The sequence below is a fragment of the Phasianus colchicus genome, chromosome 10, assembly GCF_987193195.1.
Source record: "Phasianus colchicus chromosome 10, bPhaCol1.hap1.1, whole genome shotgun sequence".
Classification (NCBI taxonomy): Eukaryota; Metazoa; Chordata; class Aves; order Galliformes; family Phasianidae; genus Phasianus; species Phasianus colchicus.
Genome location: NC_143445.1, coordinates 2,840,100 through 2,847,138, shown reverse-complemented (window position 1 = coordinate 2,847,138; position 7,039 = coordinate 2,840,100). Strand labels below are relative to the sequence as shown.

General features: G+C 44.3%; 2 long non-coding RNA genes across 2 annotated transcripts in view; one reads left to right on the top strand and one right to left on the bottom strand.

Annotated features, from left to right (window-relative positions):
* Positions 1-4,270: 4,270 nt before the first annotated feature.
* Positions 4,271-6,574, bottom strand: LOC149916519 (uncharacterized). Its single transcript, XR_016469529.1, has 2 exons — positions 6,471-6,574; positions 4,271-4,562 (listed from the first exon to the last, which is right to left on the bottom strand). It is a non-coding gene; the product is annotated as an uncharacterized LOC149916519 (long non-coding RNA).
* A 55-nt stretch (positions 6,575-6,629) lies between these two features.
* The window catches only part of LOC149916518 (uncharacterized), a 78,643-nt gene continuing 78,233 nt past the window's right edge, over positions 6,630-7,039 (top strand). The window contains exon 1 of the long non-coding RNA XR_016469530.1: positions 6,630-6,718. This is a non-coding gene — a long non-coding RNA (uncharacterized LOC149916518). The remainder of the gene's footprint in view (positions 6,719-7,039) is intronic.

Sequence of the window (7,039 nt, the reverse complement as noted above, 5' to 3'; positions counted from 1 at the left end):
AGTTGCTCATGCAGGGAGGGCAGGTGCTGAGCTCCCAGTTCTTCAAGGCCAGTACCCCAAGCCATGCTGGGTGGGTTAACTCTATCTACCATGGCATGCATGATAGGAGATAATCTTTGCATTGAAAATTATTGTAATGTAACATCAAAGGGAGTAAACAACAATTGAAAAAGAGCCTTTTGAGGTACTCCAGTTACTTACCAGCACCAGATTGGTCCCTTAAAATCTGCTTGCTCCAGGATCTGAACAGTGTGTGAGGACTGAGCCTACCTGAACCCAGGGCGATGCTTACACACTCAAAGCCATCCTTTCAGTTGTCAATGTATGATATATCCATGGGTAGCACTGCAAACTTTGGGAATAGCTCACAAGTTTTATACACATCTGTTAGGTTTTTATAATGCATGTGCAAAAATAGAAGCAGCCAGCAGGTAATGGGAACAGGAGAAATGGATGAGGAAATTCCAGATCTAAAGTGTGCTATGGAGAGAGCATAAAACACATTCATCAGGCTTTGACCTTATGGGTACGTGGGAGACAGGTCTTGCACTGCTCAATTCTATTAGAAATGATATGAATCCAAACTGAATTATGATGTACTGATAAAGTACGGTGCAATGTGTGGGAAAAAAAAAAATGGACTGGCAGAAACTATATCAAGTTTGCAATTGGAAGCAACAGCGTGTTGGGCAAAGCCACCCAGTGATGTGAGAGCTCACCTCTGCTCAGCATGATATATTCCACTGCAGTTAGTCAGGAATTTAGCAAAGCGGCTTGTATGACTCCTCTGTGGGCTTCAGTGAAACCAGCAACGTTCCTGGAAGCTGAAAAATGAATCATTTTCCATGGTTCCTATTTTATGGTCCTACAGAGTCCTTCCTTAGTTGCAAAGGAGTGTTTTATATAGGAGTCCTTTACAGTTCATTAGGTGGTTAAGGTGGAATTAGGCAATTTGTAACGTTTAAAACCTGCACGGGGTTCAGAGGGAGCAGAAAAGGGGCAGATTTGATATGAACTCAGTAAGGAGCTTTAATGAAATTAGTAAAGACAACATGGTATTGAATCAGGCTGTGGAACTCATTGCCTCAGGGAGCTGTTGAAGCTGGGAGCTCTGGAGATCAGCTGTTGATACGTATTTCAAAATATATTCACTGTTGTGCTGTTAATTTTCTTAGAGGGCTATAAAACCACATCCTATGATTTTAATGGCTATCATGTGAGTCAGTCGATATTTATGGAGAAAAAGAAAGACCTCTCATCTTCCAGTTGAAATTTCTTTTCTTCAGAGGCCTTTAGATCCAGCCTAGTCTGACAGTGCTCTATTGGACATACATGTCACATTTCATACTTGTCCTGTGAAAAGCTCTTGATTTTATAGAAAATCTTAAAGTTTCTGCAGTTTCAGCTTCATTGAATGCATGCCAGCCTGCTGCAGTTTCACCAGTGCTATGGCTCAGGAGCCAGGCTGACACTGAAATATGGTTTTCCCAGAGTCCCTAAGTATCAGCTCTGGTACCTGAGAAGACCGTGCAAAGCAGCAGTTAGTTCCAGCCTCTCACTATGTTAAGAGATATAAATTACTACGTTTTTTCCTATTTTCCTTCACTTTCTACGTCTCGAAGCTAGGAGAAACTTGAATTGGCTTCAGTGGTAGCTTTGCTGGTTTGTGCTGGCTGTCTGTGTTTCTTTCAGGTGCAAATCACTAAGTGTCCCTAAGAGTCATATTTGTTTCCCAGGTTGTGTTGTTGGTAACACTGGCTAGTGTTCTCTTGTTTTGCTTTTCTGGAGGTGGAAACAATGAATTCCCTGCTACTTATCTGTAGTTTTTGATGATGTAGATCTCTGAGAATCACTAGATTTAATACAGGATACTTGGAAAAACAAAGTTGTAGGTGCCTTACGTAAAAACAATGGCCAGAAGTCATTCTTTGCTCTGTTTGTGTTAGTGGGGTCTCTAGGTTAGTAGGGAGCTTGAGTGATGGAATAACGAGAAGCTAAATACTGCCAAGTGTTTGAGTTTGGCAGCTACATTTGTTATTGCCATACAGCTCTAACTTAAGCACGTGTTGGATGGATCTTAGTGGTGAGGATTTGTGGGCTTTCTTTCAAGACCTTGATTTCCATTTCTGGTTCAAAAGAATGTAGGAGGGCTATGAGGAGCTTGCTGTGCTTTTACAGATGCAACTGTACTCACGGCGGAGTATGTCAGATAAAGACTTGCTCATGATGTTCAACAAAATCAAGTGCAAGGTCTGGGTCACGAATAACACAGGTACCTACTTCATGAAAGACTTTGCTGAGATATTCAGCATGGAAGTTCTGTCTTTTCTGTCTTTTCCCTTACAACTACTTGTATGCTGTGCTCTGAGGTGGCGCTGAAATCACTAATTTTGGGACCAGTTATGGAGCAGAGAACTGTCAGACCCTTTAGTGTTTCAAAAAATCATCTTTCTGTCAAGCTACCTTTTTGCTGACTCTAGCCATATTTGTTCTAAGTATGGTTAAGCACTACTTTGCATTGAACACGTGTTCCAATGAAGCGTGGGCTGCGTTCCAGTCAGCTGCAGCACTGCAGGCCTGATGGTGAGCAGTCTCATCACTGTGGGCTTGATGTGGAATCTGTCAGACCACTGTTAGCATCTCCAGTTATTTCATGGATTCACGGTTGAGGTTAGAAGTGACCTCTGGGTCAGTGTGGTCCCATCCTGTCCCAGCAGTGCCACCCAGAGCAGGGTGCCCAGCCCTCCTGCAGTTGGGAGAAAGCAGAGGAGACCCCGCAGCCTCTCTGGGTTATTCTCTCAAAATTTCTTCCGATAGTTCTCTGTAGGTTAATTATTGATTTCTTTAGGTCTGATTCAATATTTATGGCGTTGTTTGACAGGTTGCAGATACAGTTTGCCCTAAAGCAGACAGCTTTGGTTTCTCCCTTTCTCTCCTGGTGTACTGGGAACGGTTTGCCTAGAGTTGCCCTGGGTTGCAAACCAGAGCTCTCATCTTCCTTAAAGCCCTCTTCTAATCACTCGCAGAGCCTGGGGACATTTCATCAACACAGCAAGAGGAGATTCTCTATGGGGAGTAGTTTGCCCAGTTTGTATTGTTAAAACTTAATTAGTTAATGCAATTGACTCTGTTGCAATTATTTCTTAGCGATGTATAACAAGTAGCTGTTCTTACAGGCTTATAAAATGTTCCAGAGCTCCATTAATTTGCCCTTCATTAGCTATGTAATTTTGCTAATGATCCAGGATATTTAGAGGCGTTATGTCCTATGAGAATTATGAGTTTGACTGTGAGGCCTTATGGAAGAGTTGTGCGCATTGCTACATCCCATATTACTCCCAGAAATTCGTTCTGCCCTGCTGCATCTAATTGTATTTTTTTTCCTTCTCTACTGAAGTAGAGTCATCTATTGATAAATGAATAATTATTTCATATGTGAAATTACACATTTAATAGAAGTTTGAAGTGTTGGTGTTAAATGATTAGATTTGTTAATTGTGTAATATTGCTGGGCATAATGATGCATTTAACCATTAACATTTTTCCAGTGTGCTGCCTTTTAAATTCTCATGTGGTGTATTACATGTTCTCGCTGCCTTTTTATCAAATGTTAATAATTGTAAAAAATAAAGATTAGAGTCTGGAATTGGAAATATCCTAACGGCAATAACAGGAGGAAAAATACTGTGCGTCACTGCAGACCTCAATTGCTAGGTCAGGGTCTGAGATGTACGTAGTGCATAAATCATTCTGAAAGTAATACTTCCTATTTATTTCCACGGAAATTGCAACAGATACAAAGAATGCAGTAACACTGTTTGACAAAGCAAACTTTCAGCTATAAAACACTGTTTTTCAATGCAGTTACCACCACTGGCTATGCATTTTTGCAACTGATGAACAAGAGTCTGCATGCTGTGTTCCTTAAACACCTGCACCAGCAGAGGTGACTGCTGTCACCATTGCTGAAACGCATCCCCCACCCCTCACTGCTACATCCCCTGCTTGGTCTCCATCAACATTCAGATGAATGTCATTTGGTGCCATTTTTTCTGAGTGCAAGGAATTCAGTTACACAGCTTTGCTCCATAGGCACAGACTGCCCCTCTGCTGCCATCTGTCACACAGCAACAACACGTGATAGGATGGATATTGGTGGGAAGGTTCAAGCTCTGCTGCCATCCTACCAACATCTGCATGTGATGTTGTGGGCCAGACTCTGCTTGGAGAAAGGACTTGCTTAGATGTGCCACACCACCACTCCTCAGCATTTTCATTTTCACAATGTATTATAGCAGAAACTGCAAAGCGCGAGGCACATCAGGGCTGCAGATCCTGCTTCACTCTGTCCGCAGTTTCCTTCAGCCTAGGAGATTTGGTTGGGATGTACCACATCTCCTTTCCATGACATTGCAGCAGCATGAAAACCTACATGAGATCTCTCCTTTGTTCCACAGAGCAGAGCTATCTCTCGCACGAGTTGGTGAAGATTTGCGTAGGGTGTGAGGCAGAACGTGGGCAGTGAGGCAGAAAACCAGCAACTCTATGGCCTGTGCCTGCACCTGCAGAGGTATAACAAGCAAGATGGGCTGCAGCTGGGCTGGCCCTGGGTCTCACAGGTAGCTGTGGGGACGTGGCCGTTTCCTCAGCTCTGCTGCAGCACAGTGGCTGTGCAAGTACCAGGGTCTGACACAGGGTGCAGCCAGGCCTTGGCCTCACTCTTCCATGCAGGTGAGCTGTAGGTGTGACAGGGAGGTGCTGAGAGTGGGCAGCAGAACTGGAGGGAAGTGCCACGTTTATGTCTGCAGCATCAGCTCAGCCTCCAGATTTACCCTTGTTTGCAGCTTACACCTGTAGAAAGCTGATTGGCCTCTGTGTTTTGGGTACAAAACAGTCTCCAGAAGGATTATCTCTACAGATACTGCAGTAAATCACCTTTCATAGATCAAGCAGATCAGGCAACATCACATCACCGTTAGACCAAAGTTGAAACAATCCTTAGAAAAGCCAGAAAAGCCTCGGAAACTGCCTCAAACATTATCTTTGAAAGGAAAGCCATTTTGCTTCAAGATTATCATCACAATTTAGATGCTGTACATTGTACTAGGATAAAGAGGGAATTTGACAGATGAGCTTTTGCCTCTGGAGCCCCCAGATGACTGGAACAAGCTTCCCTTTCAGCTTAAATCAGCAAACAGCATAATCTTCTTTAAGCCTGGGGTTTAAACGGCTGTTTGAAGGAGGATTGTGCAAAATCTATTTCCAGTAATATGGTTACTGGAGCTAAAGAGTACGTGTTGTTTTCATGAGATTTTGGATTACTCTGTGGTGTGTATTAAATTATTTTAAGATTGTGTTTTGCAGTTGATGGTTTTCATTTAACTGTTATGTAGATGAAGGAGCCAGTGGCTGAGGACAGCACTTGGATTCTTGGACGCTTCTTTAAATGCAATAAACAGAGTAGCTGTCAGTGCCCTGAGCAGTCCCTTATGCTGGCTGGAAGAAAGGTTGTGTCCATTGTGCCCATCGAGAGTCACTGTCCAGGTTTCATTTTTTGATGTGTGTAGTATCAGCAAGAGAGTCACTGATCTTAGTAAGTCAATGGCAGCAGCCTTTCCTCTATCAACAGTTTAAGGGTGAAACAGCCACGGACTGAAAGCAAAGGTGCTGGGGGGACAGGAAATGGAGTTTGTGTCTTTTAACTTGACGAGGATTAATTGAGAAGTGGCCAGCCCACCATTGGGCTGCTTTCGCTGTGTTAGCCACAGGAACATTAGTATTGCCACTCTCTTCTTGCCTGTTCTTTGGGGCAAATAAATGGCAATGGTGCTTTTAAACTGCATTAACAAAAGCTTGAAGAGGTTTAGAGTCTTTCTAAAAGAGGAAGCACTTCACAGAGAGCTGTTGTAAGTAGTATTCTGCACAGAGGTAGGCAAGAGGTTGATCTTCTGTTTGAATCATAAGTTGCCCAAGAGTTCTTCTTGGTTTTCTGCCTTGTTTAAAGAGTTATCAGCCATCTGGGCAAGTGACTAACTGGGGCAAAATGGTAACCTTGCACATGGATGACTCCAGTGCATGTTCTCTGGGTGCTTGCAGCAAGTGATAAGAAATCCACGTTATTGGAGTCTGCCTGCCTGATCACTCAGAGCAGACTGTCAGGTGAAGCCCCCAGGGACTGGAAAAAGGAGATATCACTCCTGTTTTTAAGAAATGGAGAAAGGAAGATCTCGGAAATTGCAGGCTGCTGAGCCTCATGTCAGTGCCTGGAAGATCTCACTAAGATCCTTCTGGAAGTTATGTTAAGGCACGTGTGAGACAAGGAGGTGATCTGAAACAGCCTGAACAGCTTCACCAGGGGCTGGCAGCCTTCTACAATGGCAGGATGGCATCAGTGGACAAAAGGAAGGGCAATAGATCATATACCTGAGCTTGTGCAAGGCCTTTGTTAAAGTCCCACATCACATTCTTACCTTTGAATTAGAAATATACTGATTTGAAGGGGGATCTATTCAGTGGATGGGGAGCTGGTTGAATACTCGCAGCCAGAAGGCTGTGTGCTTTCTGATGTCATCAGAGAGTCATTGTCACCCCATCACCTCGCAACCAGATTCCAGCCCGTGTCACCATTCCTGCTGGTGACTCTTGAGTTCTCAAAGCCCTCCTCTGGGATCACAAGACACTAAGAATTGGCCAGCAGCATGTAAGACACCAAGATGCTGTGAGTGGATTCTGAGGCATTAGCGATCTAACTTGTAGACCTACAAATGTCAGAGGTCCTGCCAGTGGCACTCGAGGTGCCTCCCACTGGCAACATCACACAAGAAGTGCTGAGGACTGGGGTCTGCTGGTTGCTCTGCAAGAGGCAGCCTCCAGTGAGCCATCCCAGCCCCTCTATGCCAGGGGAGCTATGCACGTGAGCCAGGAGGTGCAGGTGCGGCCCCAAGGAGGAGACAGGCCCCCTCTGTCTGCTCACATTGGCCTATTGGTGCCATCCTGAGCCTCGTGTCATGCTCCCCAGGGGGCACCTTGACCCACTGTC